The 21,962-nt window shown below is 42.1% G+C and overlaps 1 protein-coding gene and 1 pseudogene across 2 annotated transcripts in view; both read left to right on the top strand.

Moving 5' to 3' along the window:
* Rnf150 (ring finger protein 150) overlaps positions 1-21,962 on the top strand; it is a 205,634-nt gene that overhangs the window by 22,814 nt on the left and 160,858 nt on the right. The window lies entirely within an intron of this gene.
* Positions 10,599-10,862, top strand: LOC110337754 (annotated as a pseudogene).

Genomic DNA, 21,962 nt, shown 5'->3' on the forward strand with positions numbered 1-21,962 from the left:
AGGAAGGAAGGAAGGAAGGAAGGAAGAAAGAAAGAAAGAAAGAAAGAAAGAAAGAAAGAAAGAAAGAAAGAAAGAAAGAAAGAAAGAAAGAGAAAGAAAGAAAAAGAAAGAAAGGAAGGAAGGAGATTTGGGAGGAGGATGTGGGTTCTGTGCTAGGCATTTGAAATTGAAATGGAGGGAAAGTACACACATTATTGTTTAATTCTGAGTGGTTGAACCAGTTACGGTGAGTGGGAGGAGATGTAGGCTGAGGAAAAAGACTCAGGAAGAAATGGCATTTACAGACTGGTTACAAATGAAATGTTTAATTAGAGTGGAAGTAAAACCGTGGAAACTGAAGAATGAAAGACCCTCGAGTCTGTTGTTTTACAATGCCTGGTCCTGCTGCGAGGTCAAGGGGTTATGGTCATCACATTTGATATGTGTTGAAGTACACTGAGTTGTCGCTTAACTGTGAAGATGCATTTGAGAAATAGATAACTAGGAGATTTAATCATCAAAAACCCCATAGAAGGGTCTCATGTGCATGGATGCTAGAGTCTTCTCCACACCCACACTTGTTGTGCAGTGATGCTCCAGTATGACACTGTACTATAGGCGCTTTGTAGCACGGCGGTGTGCATTTGAATATCTACTATTCCTAAATAAAGAGAGGGGACGATAAATATATAAAACAAAGAGGTAAGCATGACACAGGGGTAAAAGGGTCCTCTCACAACCGAAGTCACATGGTGAGTTGTTGAGTGCACTGAAGCAGAAGGCTTGGGATGAATCCTGCTTCCTGTCGCCTTTATGACCTTCATTCACATGGGTAATGCTAAATTCATACTAATTTGATTTTCCTCTAAGATAAATTAATCTTAGCATAATGCACCTTTTCTACTTTTAATTTAAATTTTAAGGTTTCTAAACCCTTTGTTGCTTTTATGATGAATATAACTTGAAGCATACATAGTAAACACGTTACACAACTACAGAATATATTTTCTTCCTATATATTCTTATTATATATGCTTTTTCTTTTCAAATATTTTAAGTTAATAAACATTTTTGTTTTAAAAAAACACACAAATGCACAAATTAGGTGAGACCTACACAAAGTAAAGAAGATCAATATTACTTTCATTCGCCTCCATATCTTGTCCCACTGCAAGATCTTGGAAGGTCTTTAGGGCAATGACATGCATGGAGCCTCCTGTGAAGCCTCTAGAATGCTTCCTGAGGAACTTTCTCATGTGTTGTGTGTTGTGTGTCGTGTGTGTGTGTGTCTGTGTCTGTGTGTGTCTGTGTGTACATATACACACATTCCTATGTATATATTTAAGCATGTATGTATATAATAAGTACACCATAAAATAATAATAAAATGAGGCAGAGAGGTGACTTAGCAGTGAAGAGCACTGGTTGCTCTTACAGAGGAGCCCAATCTGATTCCCAGCACCCATATGATAACTAACAACTGTCTGTAACTCCAGGGGATCCAGTGCCTTCTTCTGGCCTCTGCAAGCACCAGGCATGCACATAGTGATCAGAAATATATGCAGGGAAAACATCCATACACATAAAATAAAATTAAAATAATTAAATTTGAACTAGATTTGTTAAGTATATAAAGTGTAGCAGTCATTTTCATCATCAAATATAATGCTACCCATATGGTATCTACTATACTTCTGTATGACCAGGCATTTACCTCTTCACAGCACATTAGTTTACATGGTTGTGGAGTAGGTTTGTCTACACCAGCTTCCTTCTAGCACGAGATGAATGTGTTGTGTTTTGGAGGCTACGGTGTCACTAGGCAATAAGAATATTTTTAGCTCCATCATAATCTTATGGGATTCCTGTTGTATGTGCAGCCTGGTGTCAACCAAAATGCTGCCATTCAGTGTGTGACTCTGTCAAACAAGGTAATTATAAAAGTGCTGTCTGTCACCATTCTGGCCCTTAATCTAAAAGCTTTCATAGCTTTCTCTTAGGGCAAATAATGAGTGACTAGGGTAGCCTGCAGAATCTTTTATTCACAAAACTACTCCCAGAGGCTTATTTCTCTTCGCATAAAGGGATGAGGTTGGTACAGTCACTGCTAATTCTGCCAATTAACTCTTCAAGGAATTTTCAGAATGTTTTCATATGTCGTATAAGGAATTCAGAACCATCTAAATTTAACTTAACTTCCTCCTCTTAAACAACAGCACATAGGGTTGCAATCATAAGACTATGGACAGGGCACAGTCATGAGCTGGATGAGGTCATGCAGGTCTGTAATCCCATCATCGGACACAGGGCTGTGGCTAGTTGGAAACCATCCCGGAATACACAATGAGTTGCAGCACACAGTAAAGGTATTAGAAATATCTAAGTTCCTATATAGATCTTACAAAGATGTGTTCAAAACAAATAGTCTTTTAAGTGAGTAAGCTGTGCACTGGTACAGAAGAGTGTCCTGGTCACCACTGTTTAAGCCATTGCATACACTGGGCTAACAGTATTACTTTTTTGACAAAGCAAAATTGATGCTTCTGGCTTTTCTTGTGAGTGCAACCAGTGTAGGTGTAGAACCTTGGATGGACTCCTCAGTTACTATTGCTAGTGTTTTACATCTGACCATTTTTCAGGAAGGGAAATGTAGTGACAATTTTGAAATGTTTTCTTAAAAAAAAAAAAGAAAGAAAGAAATATTTTAAGAATATGTTTTTGTTTTAACCCTAGGTGTGGGATATGGGGCTGCTTCAGATTGTCCGCAGCAGCTGACTATGATTTGCCTCGTGCTCTAGCAGTGGGGTGATTTTGCCAGCTGTAGAGGGTTTCTGCAAATCTGTGACATTTGGAATTCTGGGAACTTTTCAGAGGATATATAAAGGCTAGGACCTCAGAAGCAGTGCAGGTTGTTGTTTGGTCATCGATTGTTGTTGGTTGCTGTTGGTCTCTGTTTGTTAAGTAGTTGTACACAAAAAGAAACAACAACAGAAGAAATTGGATATCCTGATAGTGAAGATCAAACTTGCCCCGAATGAACTCAACACCCGTAATCAGCAGGAAGTACTCTAAGGAGAATGCCACCCTCTTTCTGACACCTGACTTTATTCAGAGATCTCTTTCCTTCCCTCTTCATCCTTTTTTCTCTTTATCTAGTGTTAGGGAGTTGAAAAAGTTAGAAGAGGGTGGAGAAGGACAGAAGAAAGAACCCACAAGGTATCCAAAGACCACTACGGGGCAAGCAGTCTTTTGCACACCCTCGAACATAGCATCCTCAACATGTGAAGCTTTCTGAATGGGAATCTTGCAGTCTCTTTATTAAATCCCTTCTCCCTCAGAGCCTGTGCCTACCATGGCCTTTCTGATGCTGGTTGTTCAGCTCTGAATCTCACTGGTGCCATTGGTCAGTATCCAAACGTGATCTGATTGAGTACAAAGGTTTCTGTGCTGAGAATGCTGGGAGGATGGCTGCCACTGTTATGCCCAGTGCCTTCCCGGGTTCTCTTGTGAACCGCTCGCTTACACTGCAAGCATTACCCACCCCTTCTGTGCTCTGAGCAGCCCTTGCTCAATAGTCTCACTGGAACTAGGAGTGAGCCGATTAGGTGGCGGGCACGAGCAGAGGGCACAAAATCTCTATCTCTTCCCCTGAGGCGACCTAAGCCTCCTCACCCTCTGCTTTCCTTTATAGCCACTGATGGAAACACACCTTCTTCATTAAGGGTGTCCCTCCTGCAGTGTGACCTTGTTAAATGAATGTGACTTGACTCTGAACCGAAGTGAAACTAACTGCTTTCCCCCTGCAGCTTTATTACCTTTCCCTTTAATAAAAAAATTAAATAGTGTCTCCAGACCAGTGCACCTGGAATTGTGTGTAAACTGAAGAATTCTCAGACCCCAGGAGCAGACCATTACATCTTGAACTTACATAGTAAGGTGTCTGAAATTACTTGCAAATAATCCGTTTCACTGCACCCCACCTGCCTTGCTGCATCGTGGGAACTGTTTTCTGCCTGAAACTTCTGCCTAAATTTTGAGGAAGCCTACATAATACTTTTAAAATGGACTGGAGAAACTATGTCGTTAATCACTGTAAGACGGTCTCTAAGTAAGGCAGTTACTGCTTTGTGAGACCTCTTTCACTGCCTACCCACAATGGGTGTGAGTGGCGTCACTCTGAATTTTAAAACTGTCGTCTTGGGTGGTGATGTCAGTTACCTTTGGAGCACTATGGCCGCAATGCCATCCTGAAGCAGTGTAAAGGCAGAGAGGTTTATTTTGATTCAGCGTTTCTAAGCCTACAACCCATCTTGTCATAGAAGGCCGCCATGGCGTCATAGTGCCTGTCATGGTGATGAAGGGATCTGGTGGATACTGTTCCCATCACAGTGGTCAATATACAGAGCAGGGCTAGGGCGTGGGACCCAGCTCTAAGCTTCTAACTCCCATCCCTGGTGACCTAGCTCTGTCAAGGAGGCCTCATCTCCTAAATGTTGCATAGTCTCCTCAGATAGTGCCACCCGCACAAGCCTATGGGGGACATTTCAGGCTCAAACACGAAAACTGAGTAGACTCTAGTGATTCAGCTGTTGGTTCCTCTGTGCTGTTAAAGTGCCCCCAGGGGCCACAAGTCCTCTCTCCTGTCACCCAGAAGGTAGGAAGCTGTGTGTTGCTTGCTGCCATCCAAATGTTAACTAAGGGCAGCTACTTGTAGCTTTTATTTTTTCATATCACTTTTTTATTATTTATATTTTAGCCCTTAATTGGTACCTAATGACTAAAGATGAGAGTCATCATACGTTGGAGGTCATTCTTTGTCAAGGACAGGAGGAACTGCAACACTTTCCTCCAATTTTACAGGAAGAGTGTCTATATACATTTTTTATCATTGGCAGAGGGCTATGGGTTTGCCAGAGAGAAGGGTCTCAAGCAATTCTCTCTCCCATTTGGGTCAATTGATTTATGTAAGCACAATTGGTGGAAAGAACACAATGTAGAAGCAGGGTGATGTGCAGATCTCCATCCCATTATGGATGGTCATGTGAGGATACTGTAATCAATGCCTTAGATGCTCATGTATATGAGACCCAGAGATGCTGAGTATGTAACAGGGCAACTGAATGCAGGGGAAAGACATAGCTGCCAGAGGGGAAGCCGATCTGGTATTGGGTGAGGGAAAAGGGCTAAAGCTCTGAGGGCCAGCAGAAAGAATGGAAACAGGCAACGTCCGGAGATAGGAGACCAGAGACCTGGGAGGTGAGAGACTCTCAGGACTCAAAAGAAGGGACCTTAGATGAAATTCCCAACAGTAGGGAGAGGGAACTTATAGAGCCCACCTCCAGCAGGAAGACAGGACATTAAGTGAGGGATGGGGTTGCCATCCCATAGTCACAACTCTGACCCATAATTGTTCCTGTCTGAAAGAATTACAGGGATGGAAATGGAGAGGGGACTGAGGAAAAGAAGGTCCAGTGACAGGCCCAAAGTGGGATCCAGCTCAAGGGGAGGTCCCAAGGCCTGACACTATTACTGAGGCTATGGAGCACTCACACAAAAAAGGAACCTATCATGACTGCCCTCTGAAAGGCCTACCAAGCAGCTGAAAGAGTCAGATACAGATGTTTGCACCCAACCAGTGGACAGAAGCAGCTGACCCCTGTTGTTGAATTTGGGAAGGCTGAAAGAAGCTGAGGAGAAAGGCAATCTGGTAGGAGGACCAACAGTCTCAATTAATCTGGACCCTCGAGATCTCTCAAACACTGGACCACCAAACAGACAGCAAATACCAGTTGATATGAGGCTCCTAACACACATACAGTAGAGGACTTCCGGGTCTGTGTTCATTCAGAGATGATGTACCTAACCCTCAAGAGATTAGAGGCCCCAGGAGTTTAGAGGTCAGGTGGGGTGGGGGGTGGGGCCATCCACGTGGAGACAGGGGGTGGGGAGGAGGTGTGGGATATAGAGCAGTGGGAGGGTGGATGGGGTGGGGAATGGAATATGGACTGTAAAATATAAATTAATTAAAAATATAAAAGATTTTTGCATTAAAAAAAAAGACATGGCTGCCCCAGCAACTACAAGTTTCAGTAAGGCACAGACCTAGTGTAAGAATAGACTCCAATGATGTTTAAATCCCCTCTTTTTCATTTTATTTGTTTAGTTGTTTATGTTGCTCAACACAACCATTTGGTAAATAGTTCATTCCCGGATGTGAACTAAACCCTGTCTACTGCTGTGTCACTGGAAGTTCAGAGGTCTTCTTGAGTTCTCTGCAGGCCTCTGAGCTGTGCCTCCCGTTGAAGTCACTGCCCTAATGCCTGAGTGTTCCAGAAAAAGCAGGAGAGGTTCTGGACAGAGCTATTCTTGTCTGAACACTCCCACTTAGGTAGCAATTTTGGAATGACAGGAAAAAGGTGATCCTGTCGACCTCTCTTTCAGTATGTGACCAGCAAGTTTACATCTGGTTGAGTGTTGTGCTGGAAGGCCAATGTGTTAAACTGCCCTAAAGAAAGGTAGAGGTTGGACCAGAGGCAAGCATTCGTTTTAGGTCATTGTGTTCCCTCTCCACCACCCTGGTTTCTAACGTTCCATGGCTTTCAGTCATTCTAAAATCTTAGAACAGGGAACTCTAGAGAGAAATTTTAATCAATATTTCCTTCTTGCTAATAGTGATGGTGAGTAGGGCAGAGAAATGATTTGAAAAGAAGCCTGCAATGCGGTTTTATTCATTCGCTGATTGTGGACACACTGGAAAGCTGATCATAATAAACACGCCCACTTCCCTAGCATGCATCTTTGGTGTCCACTTCCCTGGCATGCATCTATACACAGTAGGCTCAGAAGATGAATCCCAAGTTAGATACCGCTGAGCTGGAGTAAATGTCAGAATGGGAAAGGGTGCAATGAAATCACGTCCATCTGTCGACTTGGTATCATTGTGGATCAGTCTACGCAAAGGAGTTCGGGACATTCCTGGCCCCGTTATTGATTTAATAGTAGCTGTTCAATGTCTGTGATCAGATCCATGGTTTTATTGTCACTTTGGATGTGGTAGAAGAAAGAATATTGCTAGGCTCCATTAGACCATTAGGCAAGTTTCCAGAATCCAATCCAAAATTACATCTTCAAATAGGGGGAGAAAAAAGGCCTCTCACCTCATTTTCCCGTGGAAGAATGATTTCTTTGCTCCATTCTGGAAATTACTGTTTTGAAAATAAAACCTTGAAGATGCTAAAAGTATTTCAAGACAAGACTGCAACATAATTGGCATGCTTCAAGGCTATGTAAACAAAACTTGTATAGAATCTAGTTATGAGTTGGGCATTCCTGTCTCTTGCAGTCTCCGTTCTGCTGATTTTAGTCTCTGTGGTATTTAGAGCTGTAAACACTTCTCTAAGGTTATTTTGGCTTTCTGTGGAGCTTCTGTTTTTACAGTTAGCAAGGTTACTTGATCATCTCGCTCAGATGCATTAGATGATACTGGATTAGATTTTAAATACACCTCTTTGCCTGCACCCAGCTTTATTTTGGTTCTAGGGATCTGAACTCAGGTCCTCCTGAGTGTCCTCACTTTACCACTGAGCCATCTCTGCAGACAGTTTTGTTTCAGTGTATTGAATATCAATGAAAGTGAAAAGAGCTCATCGAATAATATCTGGCTCAATATTACATTACAAAACACTATTCTCTAGGGTGTTTTAACCTTTGGCAATGTGAATGCCACATTCTGGCTTTTGTCACGCAGTCAGTGACAAACTCCCTGCATTCAGAGTGTAAACCTCTAGCCTCTCGTTTCCCCTTCTGCTTCCACAAAGTAGACACGATGTCCAAAGTTAGAATAATCTTGACCTTCATCAGACCTTCTGCTTCCTCAGGAGACCTCTTAGGGTGCTTCTTAGGAATCTCATATCCTTCACTCCACACTGGAGACATATACTTGAACTGAATTTTTCAAGACAGCTAAGCATGACTGACCATTGGTCACCAAAGTTGTTCTCTCTCTCTCTCAGTATTTCATGAAGAATCCAATCTACTTCCCCTTGGCCTTTCTCTCCTCCAGTTTTCTCTCTTCAGTCAGACATTTCTCTGGTGCTTTGTCACAAAGAGGTTTCACCCTCTCCCTGAAGTTCAAAGCCTGGCAGTGGAATGCTCTTGAGTTCTTCTGCCTGCTCCATTACAAGGCATTTCCTGCTTCCCATGGCCCATTCGTTCAAATGCAATGTGTTTCCATCCCTTTATACAAGTATAGGAGAATCACACAAACCATATTAAAGCTATAACAAATCTTGACAGTAACTTCACTGTAATTGGGTAAGAAAGGCAAAAATAATACCAGTTCTACACATGGGGAAGTAACCCTAGGCAGACACTTCAGGGGGAAATCCCATTAGAGTTAGATAACTGGAGACTAGATTGAAGGTAGCAGGAAGAAGCCCGGGCTTATAGGTGGTTAAAGCCAACAGAAAAGATACTTGGCCTTAGTTTTAGGACCACCTGGTCCTGGCTAAAGTGAGTAAATCAAAAGTCCAATAAAACTTTGTGATGTTTTTAACCTTGAATTTCAAGTCAGCACTCTGTACAAACCAAACTGCTCCTGGTAGTCTAGGAGGGGCCGTCACAAAGTTAGGGAAAGCAGCTGTGGGGAAAGACAACTGACTGACTCTCAGACTGATTCTATTTAAGTTCTGTTTACTTTTTAGGTGTGTGTGAGTGTGTATGAGGGTGGGTGGGTGTATGCATATTGGAATGCAGGTGTCCCCAGAGTCCAGAACAGAGCATTGGATTTTAACATGGGTGTATGGAACCAAACTCTCTGGTCTTCTACAAGAACAGTCTGCATTATTATGCAGTGAATCATCTCCCCGGCTCCTACTTTACTTTAATTTTGTGTGTGCATGTATGTATATGCACATTTATGTGTGTAAGGCTATGTGAGTGTTCATGTGTCAAAAGCCAACCCGGAATAGGGTTCCTCAAGTGCCTTACATCTCAGCCTTATGAGACAGGATTTCCCATCTGGTGCTGGTCAAGTAGACAAGCTGGCTGGTGAACCTCAGGGATCTGCACATCTCCAGCTCTCAGTGCTGCCACCACAAACACAAGCTGCCATTCCCTATATTTTAAAAAATATGGGTCATAGAAAACAGAGAAGTGGTCTTGGGGGACAGGGGAGGTTGGGAGCAGGGACTGAGAACAGAAGAGGAAGGGGAAACTGTGATTGGGATGTAATATAGGAGAGAAGATAGATAGATAGATAGATAGATAGATAGATAGATAGATAGATAGATAGATAGATAGATAGGTGTCCTAGGAATTGAACCCAGATCCTCACACTGTTTCTCCAGCCTGACTGCTTTAGTATTGGGCATCAAGAGAGGAAGGTTGAGATAAACAGGAAGAATAGATTCAGAGGCAGCGTTAGCAGAGATCTTAGTAACACTACTGCATCTATCTGAGAGAGAAGATCAGAAAACAAACTTAGAATCTCAAAGCATGTTTTTTTCTCTAGACTTGATGCCTGTTTCATGGCAGAGCCATGGCTGACCCTGAAATGCAGCAGCGCCCATTACACCAGTGGTCACAGTTAATTGTTGGTGTCAACTGAGTTTTGGTGGCACTGAATGCTAGCCTAGCCCAGCCCAGTGACATCTGGATAACACAATTGTAACACTTGGAGGCCGAACTCTGGCCTGGACACAAGCCAAATGCTGGGGACCTGGGTGCATAGGACTAACCAGAAAGGGCTGTTTCTCATTAGATCAGTTTTGTGATAATTACCTCTGGCAAATACAAGATTACTTCTGTGCAGCCTCTGAAGCAATGCAGCGTGGCTGGTCTGGAGCAACCTAGAACATTCTTCTTTCAGGGGAAAATGCAGTCAAAGGCAAAGACTAGGTGACAATGTCTTTTGTATATATGTTGATGGTAGCTGGAGTCACATGTATATGTGTGCCCCCTCCCTTGGTCTAGAAGGAGCCACAGGAAAGCAATTGGCAGCTATCAGGGCTGAAATTGCCTGGCAACTCTTAGTAGCTGAATTTGTCTCTAAAGTGCAACTCTACCATTAGCAGAGCTCAAAAGATGGATAAAACTAAGAAAAATGATTGTGTGCATAGAGTAAAGATTTTGTATTCCTTTAACATGTAAAAATAAAGTACTGCAGATTTTAGCAAGAAATGATAAGGAGCTCAGTAGAAAAACACCCAAATACGTAAAAACAGGCGGTTCACATAAAGAACTGTAGTTGATGATACTAAAGTTGAAAAGACTACCTACATATAAAATCTGGGTTGTAGAGATGGCTCCACTCTTAAGAGCACTTGCTGTGTTTCCAAACAACCATAGTCCAGTTCAGCACTTGGGTTTGACAGCTCACAACTGCCTTGTAACTCCAGTTCCAGGAAATCTAATGTCCTCTTCTGTCCCCTGCAAGTATGTCAGTGGTAGGCACACACACACACACACACACACACACACACACACACATTCATGCACGTGTGCACGTCATGTACACACACACACACACACACACACACACACACCTGAATTTCACCGATTAAATTGAACAATGGCTATTCTTTCTATCATGTACAGCATACTTGACAAGGCTTCTTACCATGTCTTCTCATAAGACTTTCAGAATTAAGTGATTCTTGGCCAAGGAACAAAGCAAAATCATCCTGCTCCATGATGGACTTGGATGAATCCTGGTAACAAAATCAGGGACAACTCCAGGAGAAGACACTGGAGGAGAATGAATCTGGGTCTGTATGATTTCACACACAATGACATGATTGACAGTTTCATGCTGAATCATGGTCATGCATCAGTCCTACCAGATGGAAATGAGCATTTTTAACCTCTGAAGATCTGGTCATGTGAAGTGGGTATATGGTATGTAGAACCTTGGAAAACAAAATAAGATGAACAATGGTATCTTACTACTTAAATTTACCTAAGCTATTCTTTATGTATTACTTAAAGACTTTAATTATTGATCTTAAATACATATAATAAGAAATTATAAGCAAAGTCGAGTGAATAAAATAATATTTTAAGCAATCTTTCCCAGACTCCACCATTTCTGAATCACTTGCCAATGCTAGGATTGGTGTCCATGTTCCCTTAGGACCATTAGCATGCTACATGTTCCCTTGAAATCCCTTGAGATTCAATGTCACTAGAGCATTGCTTTAGTCTCTGAAAGTTTTCCTCAAGCCAATGATACCAACCCTGTAAGACTCAAGGGTGGCACTCCCTCAGTCTCGAAGATGCCAAGATGTCTTCACAGCCTACAGCCAGAGTCTTCCTGACGTGGTTGTTAGGTGTTTTTCTAACTGTGTGCTGCAAGGTGGTACAGGAAGGGACAACAACATTGCAGCTGTCACCTGGCTGGTAGTGATTGGAAGTTGACACAGAGCATTAGGCAGCTCATGATTTCAGAGGCATTAACACACGAAAAACAACATACCAGTGGGTTGTGGGATTTCTACCATAGATAGCAATAGATACATCCTTGAAGCCTTCTTCACATTTGACAATGGGTCTCCTAAAAATTTATCCATCAAACGAACAGTGTTGGCACAGAAATAAGGAGCTAGAAAAGCACGGTTACTGTTAATGAGAATGCAATAAAGGAATGTGTTACTTTTTAAAAAGTAAAGACAAAAATAGCCCAGAGATGTCCTTAGACCGAGAGTTGGTTAAGCATTCTTTGAGCATGTAGCCATCATGCCAAATACAGTCATCCCTCTCTGTTCCAGGATGCATCTAACTTTAGTAAGAACCACTGGTTCTTGTCCAGATACAATAATGATGTGGCACTGGAGTGAGGGACAAGCTATAAAACAAAGTGTGCGGTCATCATGAATACTTTTTCTTCATGTGTGGGAAACTGTATTTCCTTAGTGAGATAAATAAAAGCTATCCTGCTATCTTTTTTACTGCATCCACACTAGTAAAAGAAAGGGTGTATTGCTTCTGCACTTGACGTAGACTCTCACAGGTTATGCATGGTATGTTGTACAGAATAAAAAGGTGCATTGAAGAGCCCTCAATAGCCCAGGAAGAGGTCATGTGGAGCACAGTGCAAAGTGTAGGATGTGAAGTGTCAATTTGCTCAACAGTTTGAGTACCGCCTATAAGAAGAACACTAATAGGTGGTAAGAATGGTCACTAGGATTGAAGCATTTGAGATGCTTAACAAAACACTTGGAGTTCTTGGGGGAGGAGGAGTTTCACTCAACTGTGGGACTCTGCAGATACTTTCCAGAAAAAAATACTAAGAACACTGTTGAACTACAAGAACAATAAGAAATAGCCCCAAATGTGAACTGTGTGCTTTTTAAAACTCGAGTTGAACTTTTTATGAAGTCTACTATGCATATGTATGAAAGTACCATATTTTTAAAGATGTATGTCCACCAAGATTAAGAAATAGAACACAATTATCACTGGTTCCCTTCCTGCCCCTTTCCAGTCACTGACATCTCAGGAGTTGTCACAACCTAGGTTAAGCCCAAATTCCATAGATAAGGTTTGCCTGCTCATGAATCTTATATAAACAAAATTGTACAATAAAGTCCATCTGACTCATTTCACTTAGCATATCTTCTTGTGTTCTAATTTGAACTATGTAGTTCCAAATTTCCCTCTAATATAGACTTAACCTCATCAAGGGCATAATTGAATATTATTCATGTCTGTGAGCTTGATGTTTGCCCCAAATAGGCTCAGTGGTGACATAAATAAAAGTTTTCAAGATGCATTTCAGGGTGGACATTTGAAAGAGATTAATTTTCTGAGCTTCAAAGCAAGCAAACACACACTCAACGGCAAGGTGATCTGTCAATGGCGCTCCCAGCACTGAGCGCCGCCTTGGCAATACTGAAAGAGTTGTTTCACGGAACACTGAATTTACTTAAGGAGAAGTCTGAGATTAGGGATGGACGTCAGCTGCTGTCGCTGGTAGGCATGGTGGGTAGGCACGGCAAGTGCAACTGCTCCATTCCTGTAGCTGAAGACATGGCTGTGTTTAGATGAAGCTCAGAAGACTTTTAGACCCACAGCAGGATCAGAGAACATTAGAGATCAGAAGAACTGACACTTGTTAGCATCCATTGTTACCGAATAAAGGGATTTTGAAGTCATTTAGGAACAGAAGAAACAGAATACCCATCATTCTTGAAGTTTCGTGGCGTTTCAGCCAAGCGTTCAGAGAACTTAGCTCACTTGTGGGACTCTTGCATGGTTAATGAAATATGCGAGCCTATAAATCACTGTTGTGTTCCCTAGAACAGAGGCATGAGGAATCATTTGATCCTAATACAGTTAAGTATCATTTTTCATAGAGTCATCAAACATGGCAAAAGTTGTCATAGTGCCGTTAGCAACAGTATTTGATTTTATATTTATTTACTGACTGGTAGCTTAACAACGTGGATGCCATATGAATGTTATGCTCACATTTTAAGTCTTTTTTAACAGGTAGCAGAGAAATGTCATCCTAAGATGGGCACAGTTCATTGTTATAGAAGATAAAATTATCCTAGGTGCCATTACTCCTAGTGTTACTACCATCAGAGAGGAGGTGGAGACACATAGCTCCATGATGCCACCTTTACCAGTCCGAGAAATTCCCTTAAGCTTTAAAGGAATTTATCTCAGAGTAACCTAGGGTTTGTGACTTTGGTGCAGAAAAGAGTTTCAGGTCTATACTGTGTGATGATAGAGTTGGATTCTATTAAGAATGATTTGTTATAGGTTAAGCTCAACGAATAAAAGAAAGGAAGGCTCTCAGAAGAAAGCAAGACCTGAGAGTGTGTGCAAGAGTTTATGCATGGATTTCTCAAGGGAGAGACAGTGAAGACTTGCTAGTGTTAGGGTTCAAGCCCCCCAGGCACTAACCATTTGTACCATTTTGTTAAGTTATAGTTCAAAAATTACTGTAGTGGTCTGAATAGGAATGGTCCCTATTGACTTGTCATAGGATGTTGTTTGAATGTTTATCCCACAGGAAGTGGCATTATTAGGGGGTGTGTTCTTGTTGGAGGAAGTGTGTCATTGTGAAGGTGGGCTTTGAGGTCTCTTATGCTCAAGTTATGCCCCGTGTGGCTCACAGTCTCCTTCTGCTGCCTGCAGATCTAGATGTAGAACTCTCAGCTACTTCTTCAGCACCATGTCTGTCTGCCCGCTGTCATGCTTCCTACCATAATGATAACACTAAACCTCTGAAACTGTAAGCCAGCCCCAATTTTTTCCTTCATAAGAGTTGTCATGGTCATGGTGTCTCTTCACAGCAATGGAAATCCTAAGTAAGATAATTACTAAGATGTTTTATTTATGGTGTCTCTTCTGATAAATCAGTTGAGGTGGGTCCAGAGATGCCTTAGACAGAGTTATAATTTGATAAGATGAAACCAAGAGGCACTAAGTCTACACAAGGCATTTGGTATGCATCCTTTTCTCTGTAAGTGGTATTTATGGTGATTTGTAAAAACTTAAAGGTTTTCTGAGCTGGGCATGACCAGTGGGTATGGAGGCTGGGGCATGTCCACTCACCTATCCAGCAGCTAATACTGATTCTGTGTGACACTTCCTCTAGGGTAGTCCTTAAACCAGCCTTTTGTGCAGTCTGCTCACTCAGCCTGGTATGGAATGGCTTATAACCCAGAAGGTAAGCACCAAGCAAGAGGAAGGTGTTTTAAAGGTCTAGGTCCATAAGCCACAGATCGCCTGTTTTCATTGTTATTGTTTTTGAAACAAGGTTTAATACATCCAAGTGCTGAGATTATGAGTCTGTGCTTCTGGGACTGGTTTGTACAGTATTGCACAGGATTGGGGATGAAAGCCAGGCCTTTAAGCATAGTAGGCAAGCACTCTACCAAGTGGTCTACATCCTCACCCTATAGAGCATAATCTGGCATAATCATTTGGCAAATGAAGCCATAAAGATTTTCCAGTTAGAGTCAAGGAAAAGGACCTGTGCCCACCTCTCTGCTGGAGGAGTGTCTGGGTTACATGGCAAGGAGAGATGGGCAGTGCTGCGGCGTTTCCTTATCTATGTGATCTCCCATGCTGTCCAAAGCATACCCTTTATTTACATTGGATTCACCTCTCAGCTCTCCTGAGTGTACACTCCGCCCCACGCTGCCCTTATTCTAGGATTATTTGTGAGCCTCATGTCTGCTGATCAAAACCCACCCTTGCTTCAACTCCAACTTTCCCCACAGGCGATCAACAGTGCCCTAAGTAGAAAGACCAAGATGTTTTCTTGTTGACTTGAACATCTTTTTTTCTAAGGTTGGAATAATTTAATAAATAATTAGAGTAACAATCTACAGTGACATTATTTTCAAAATGCCATGACCCCGGTCTTCAGCACGGTGGGAAATTAAACTATTTTGGTCTGCAAACCTCCTCCTGTAAAAGGTAAAGCTCATTCTGTTTTGAGGCCTGGGGAATAGTTATAGCCTGCACATTCTTTGTCTATAAAAGTAGCTAGTTGAGCAGACATTTCAGAATATATGGAACTGCTTCAAACTTCAGGAGAGCACTAATGTTTTCTCTCTTGTTGAGGACAAAGTGATAGTACATTAGTCACTGGAAAGAGTTGGTGTTAACCTGAAGTGGTGATTTAAACTCTAATCCCTCAGGAATAAAGGACTGTCATATGTCATTTCATTTGTCATTCATTCATAGAGACTGAAGTGAACCTTTGGCTACACCATCCACTTGAGTTTCAATGTAATGATTTAAGTATTGGGTAGACTTGTCACCACCACACTAATAAGCTTATTAAGAAATGGAAATTAGGGAGGCAGAGGCAGGCGGATTTCTGAGTTCGAGGCCAGCCTGGTCTACAAAGTGAGTTCCAGGACAGCCAGAGCTACACAGAGAAACCCTGTCTCGAAAAAAAAAAAAAAAAAAAAGGAAATTAGGGATGTATATGAAAAGGTAGAAATAAGGGAATTCATAAAATCTATTATTTAGATTTTTTTCTAGTTTTCAGATGCCTGATTTTAATCTTTACTCAGTGTATTAGTTACTGATCTCATTTCTTGTTTCCTACTTTTGTTAGCCATGGGGCCTAGGAATATGGAATCTAAAAACTGAGGCATACTAAAGTGTCATGCAATAGCCAACTTTATTCAGAGCATCAGACAATGTATACACTGGTGGTTAAGAAGAATCAGATGAGTAAAGTGTCCAGTCATGAGGACGAGCAGCAGTTGGAGGGCAAGCGACTCATGATGAAAACACATTTTTCCATAGAGGCATATAAACAAATAACAATAGCCAGCTGTAATGAATGACCTGAAGTAAACTCACCCTAATCTGCTACACCTGGGAGAGGCATGCAAACACTTTCCAAGAGCAATTCTGTTTTTTGTTTTTTGATTTTTTTGTTTTTTGTTTTTTTGGGTTTTTTTGTTGTTGTTGTTGTTTTGTTTTGTTTTTTTAATCTTGGGTCACAAGACTCTTGTTTTCTGGGAATTTTCTTACAAGCACTCAGAATTCCCCTTGTAGGACTTCATTCTTAGACTGTGTTCCAACAATTTCTCTGACAAAATACCTGGTCAATGCAACTTCAGGAAAGGTTTGTTTGTGCTCACAGACCCAAGGTGCAGGGCATCATGGCAGGGGAGGCTGGAGACTGGAACCTGATGTTGGCTCTCCACATTGTATCCACAGTCAAGAACCAAAGGAGGATGAGTGTTGCTGCTCATGTACCTGCACACTTTACATTCAGTCTAGAACCCTAACCAATGGCATGGCACCGCTCATATTTAGGGTGGGTTTTCCAACTCAGTTAATCTAATCCAGATGATCTCTCACAGGCAGACTCGGCCTCTCTTGGTCACTTGAGATCCTGTCTAGTTGACAGCATTAATCATCACACTCAGTACTCATTTTATGAATATTTTGGTGATGTCTTATTCCATCATTATTAGAGCCTCCCATGATGTGAGAGACTTAAACAATACAGCTTTGTGCATGCATGTAAGTGAGAGATGTGTATACAGATTCATGACACTGGCATAAAAGACCCACAGCCAGTCTTGTGCCTTTTCTTCAGGGCCCCTGTGTCTTTGAGCAAAAAGAAGAGCCAAACTGGGGCATATAGCCCAACTTTCTTCTTGTCCCATTGGTTCCCCCACTGACTAAACTCCCTACTTTGCCATTCATATCCTGAATATCTTCTGAAGACTCTGCCTCTTGGTTTGGTTCTACTTCTATAGCTCCAAACAACACAGAGGTGGAATTTCTCTTTAAAGCCAATACCACCAATGAGTAAATCAACCCTGTTTATAACTCAGAGTTACAGGACAAAAGGATGATGTGAACAGGAAGGGGAAGGAGAACTTTAAGATCAAAATTGTAGTGTTGGGCTCAAGTATTTTCAGCCCAAGTCATTTGAATGTTCTGTATATATCTATGATGCTTTTCTTGCACGTAGGGAAAAAATGTCATTATCTAAGGACATTATCTCAGTTTCTTTTGAGACAAAATCAGATTCAATTAGTCACTCAAAGGTGTTAAAGTTTTGTCATGTAAGTGTATAGTTTGGGAGCAATTTGTGTCCTATTATTATTTGACTCAACATCTTTATGAACCATTTGGACAGCTTGTTCAGAGTATGTCTTTCATTGCAGCCATCTAAAAACCCAGAAAACAGTGCAAACTTACCTGTAGACTATAGAGGTTAAGAAAGCACAAAAAGTGACAGGTTGCCATATGTCTATTGTACTCATTGCTTTAAGTAGGTAGGCCCTCCACTTGATGATTAAAGACAGCCACTGTTGCACAGTGGCCGTAAATGTGAGCAGCATAGATGCAAGCACACACTGCTTCTCCACATGGAGAACATGCTCTTCTTCCCCACCCACTTGGCTCACTGCTGAGTCATAAGAAAGAGGTGGAGTGTCAGGATTCAGGGCATACCGAGGCTTCCCAGAATTCCTGGTCTCTGGAAATACATACAATCCAGATACACTAGGGGAAGCCAAAGTGGTATGGAGGGTTATTGGTCAGGAACTGAGTGGAACACCTGAGTTACCCTCAGATATGAAGCTGTAGTGTTCCTAGGATACAGCTGTGGCTGACGATGCATACACCGTGCTGCATAAGATACCACTTAGTCTCTCTGCCCTCTTCTACTGTGCCTTGGGGCTTGGATTTTAAGCCTTCAGGGAATTTGGGGTATAATATGTACGATGACATTGGATTATTTCAGTCCCCTTTCTCTGAAGAGTTTAGAACACTAGAAGAACTCTGAGCTCAAATTCTCCCATCTCGGTGGTACCTCTCACCCAAGTGTTGTGACTAGGAATTAACACAAATGACAAGGCTGAAACTGCTTTTGGGAAGCAACTGCACTTGCTTGTTCTGGTACGAACACATAATTATAGCTTGAAAGCAAAACAGTATTGAATGCAGAGTGACCATAAAGTTCAGGGAACCGCAGGGGGCAAATGGAATTGCTTACAGCTTTGAAATTAAACAGAGTTCTCCACAGGGAGCAGCAACTAAAAGCCTTTCTGTTCCATTAATAGTGAATGGTACTGGGGATGTGGTTCACTTGGTAGCATGTTTGCTTAACATGCATAAAGCCCTGAGTTTGATCCCCAGCACTGCACAAACTAGACATCATCACATACACATCTGTAACCTCAGTTGTCAGGAGGTGTTCAAGGTGTGCCACAAATGGCAACGTTTTTCCCAGCTTGAAATATGTGAAACTTTTCTCAAAAACAAAAGTGAATGGTGGTATATGCAAAAATCTATTGATGGTATTGGTTTAAATGGTTCCTTGAACACACACATGTGTGCACACAAATTTTGTATCTTTAAAGGAATTTTTAACGTTTATTTTTTGTTATTTTATATGTGTGTTTCTGTGTGTGTCCTCGAATGTAGGTATGTGCACCATATATGTACAGGAACCCCCTGAAGGTCAGAAGAGGTATTAGATCCCTTGAAACAGGAATTATAGATAGCTATGAGCTGCCGTGTAGGTTCTGGGAGTTGAATCCAGATGATCTGCAAGAGCAGTCAGTGCTCTTAACCACTAAGCCGTTTCTCCAGCCCCTATGGGAATATTTTTTAAAATCTGCCAATATATTCTAAATATAGGTACATCCATGCATTAAAGAATCGTCTAATTATTATTTTCTAAAAGATCGTGTGTTGGGATTACAATTCAGTGGTAGAGTGCTCAATCTTGAGAACCAAAACTAAATAAAATAAAAAGCATCTTTCTACCCCTGCTTTTGTCTTCGCTTGCAAATTATTATTCTTTAAAATGATAGTCAGGGGATTTGTTGCTGTTCAATAGACTTTAGAAGATAAAACTGCAATTCTTTCAATATTTAAATGTATGAATCTAATGTTTCCAGCATGAATCTGTCCTGTGTTAACATTTGTGGGGCAGTACAGTTTTCTTAAGTCTGCCAGGTCCAAGCAGAATTCTGTAAGTACTTTCACTGTGGACAAAGTGGGCTTCCCCCAGCCTTCTCTTTTTCTCTCTGTCCTATAACCCTTAAAGTTAAGATGGAGTGCCGAGAAGACCTGAGAGAAGGTGGAACAGTATCTCCATCAAAATAACAGCTCAAGTAACAGCTAAAGGTCGCTTGCTGTAGTGACTGAAAGGCTGTGTGCAAAAATATAATCCCCCAGTGTTGACATGTCCTTACTTAGCCCCAGCCTTTTCTAGACTGTGAGCACCAAAGGAGGAGCTCAAAGGCTGCTTGCATCTCCCATTGCCTGCTTTAAGCTATCAGTACTGGCTGTGAAGATGGCCTGAGAGGGCTGTACAGATGCCACTGTGGTCAGAAGGACCACAGAAGTGCTTTCTTATTGAAGTCTTGGTCCCCAGTTGTTGGTGCTACTGAAGGGTGATTGGATCATGAGAATACTCGTTATGTCTGTGGGCTAATCCAAAGATAACTATCATGAATCCAAAGATAACTATCATGGAAGGCATATTAGGGGCTGAAGCTGGTTTGGGGAAGTAGGTTACTGGAGCTGTATTCTGAAGGCATATCTTTTCCCCTACTCCTGTGTCCCCATCTCTGCCTCTCCTCCTTTCTCCACTCCTTTCTCCTTTTCTTGTCTCCCTTTCTTCACATATTTCCTCTTGCTTTCCCCTCTTATCCCTGTCCTCTCTCTTTTTTCTCCGTCACATGCCATGACTCTCTCTGCCTCACGCAGGCCCCCAAACAGCGAAGCCAACTATGAACAGGGACCTTTGAAAGCATGAGCCCCAATCAACCTTTCCTTAAGACATTTTCCTCTAATATTTTGTCACGACATGCAACAGGAACCCAAGCCCACATGTAAAGCAGTGTTGTAAGGACAGCCACTTATCTAAGGGCTACACTTCAGAGTCACTCACTGCTCCTCAGTGGTGACAGCTATATCAGATGACCCCCATTAAGAGCTGGACCTGTAAACCTGGTCTGATAATCAGACTTCTCACCTTTGGCCCAAAGACTCCTCCTCTTTTGCAGGCCACTCACTGCCTCCTCTCAGGGGGCTGCTGATTCCAGACCCTCTCTGCCCCTTCCCCTTCAGCTTAGCTTCCCCTAGAAGATCTGTGTAGCTCCGATAGCCTCACAGCTCCTGCCATGAGCCCTGAATCTCAAACTCTCTCCTGAGCAGAGTTCCAACTGCAGCCGTGGACAGGGCTTCTCCTTGCTGTCCCCACACAGTCTAATATCCCCGGAGACTCATTTAGAGGCAGAAAAGAAGAGATGGAGACAGTTCAGGCAAAAAGTTGGTCTGGTATGAACAGGCCTTTCCTAGGAGACATCCTTGACATGATGAAGGAAGATGATATGCAGCTAAAAAATCAGAAGACAGAGCCTCACCTTTAAACATGTGTATGAGAGAGAGAGAGAGAGAGAGAGAGAGAGAGAGAGAGAGAGAGAGAGAGAGAACTTAAATTTCAAATTTGATAAAGAACCAGGGTCCTTGTTTTTTACATTTCCCATTCCTAGCAGAAACAAATAAACCAACAAACCAGCAATCAGTTAACTGAGAGGCAAGTGAGACAGGAAAGGTAAAAGACAGATATCAGACATGGGGAAGAGGGATGGTTGAACGGATTATAGGTTTCGCTTATTTTCCCCAGTGAATCTTTGTGTCACAGGTGACTTCTCTAGCTTCCCTGGGAAAGACTTTTTTTTGTTGTGATGGTTTCTTTCTCTCTTGTGCTTTTAGATGGCTTTCCATGGTTGGTAAAAGATGGCATGGTACTTTTCAAGGTTGTTGTTGTTGTTTAAACTGTTATTTAATTCTGTTTTTGCTTGTTGTTTGTTTTTAAGTAAGGAATCACTTCCCCAGTTCCCAGCATGATATAAACTCTTTCAAGGTCTTTTCCTGTCTTACAACTTAAGCAGCGTTTACAGAGTCCTGTCAGGTCTTCATGTGCCTTATGCCTTATAATCCTGCCGCAACGCTGTTGGCCACTGCCACAATCATTGTCAGGTACCTCTGAGAGAATTAGGGAGGCTGGGAAGTCACCTAACATCTCAGATGTGGTCCAGCTCTGAGGCCTGGAGTTGTGACCACTCCCATAATGTGTCAGGACAACGGCTATGAACCAGGCAACATGGCTGAATTTAACAAATCTACCCCAAGGCAATGTTGGACCTAGTTTACAGCTGAAGAGGCTGAGGCTCTGACAAGAGGCTCTGCAGTCAGCCAGTGCTGCAATTAAGAGACATCTGACCACACACCTCATTCTCTTCTCACTACCCACAATGCTCTGCAGTTGGAGCTGACCACACTGAAGGCAGCAGTAGCTCGATTCTCACTTATGAGGAGCAAGGCGCCATGCTGAGCACTGCATGGGTATTAGACACATTTTCCCTCTTTCATGAGGACTTTGTAGGGTGAGTTATGCAAATGAGATTCATAAATTCCACCAATCACAGGTACACACTATTTGAAAAGAAACATTTTTATTGAAAGCACAC

Source organism: Mus pahari, chromosome 20 (assembly GCF_900095145.1).
Source record: "Mus pahari chromosome 20, PAHARI_EIJ_v1.1, whole genome shotgun sequence".
Taxonomy (NCBI): Eukaryota; Metazoa; Chordata; class Mammalia; order Rodentia; family Muridae; genus Mus; species Mus pahari.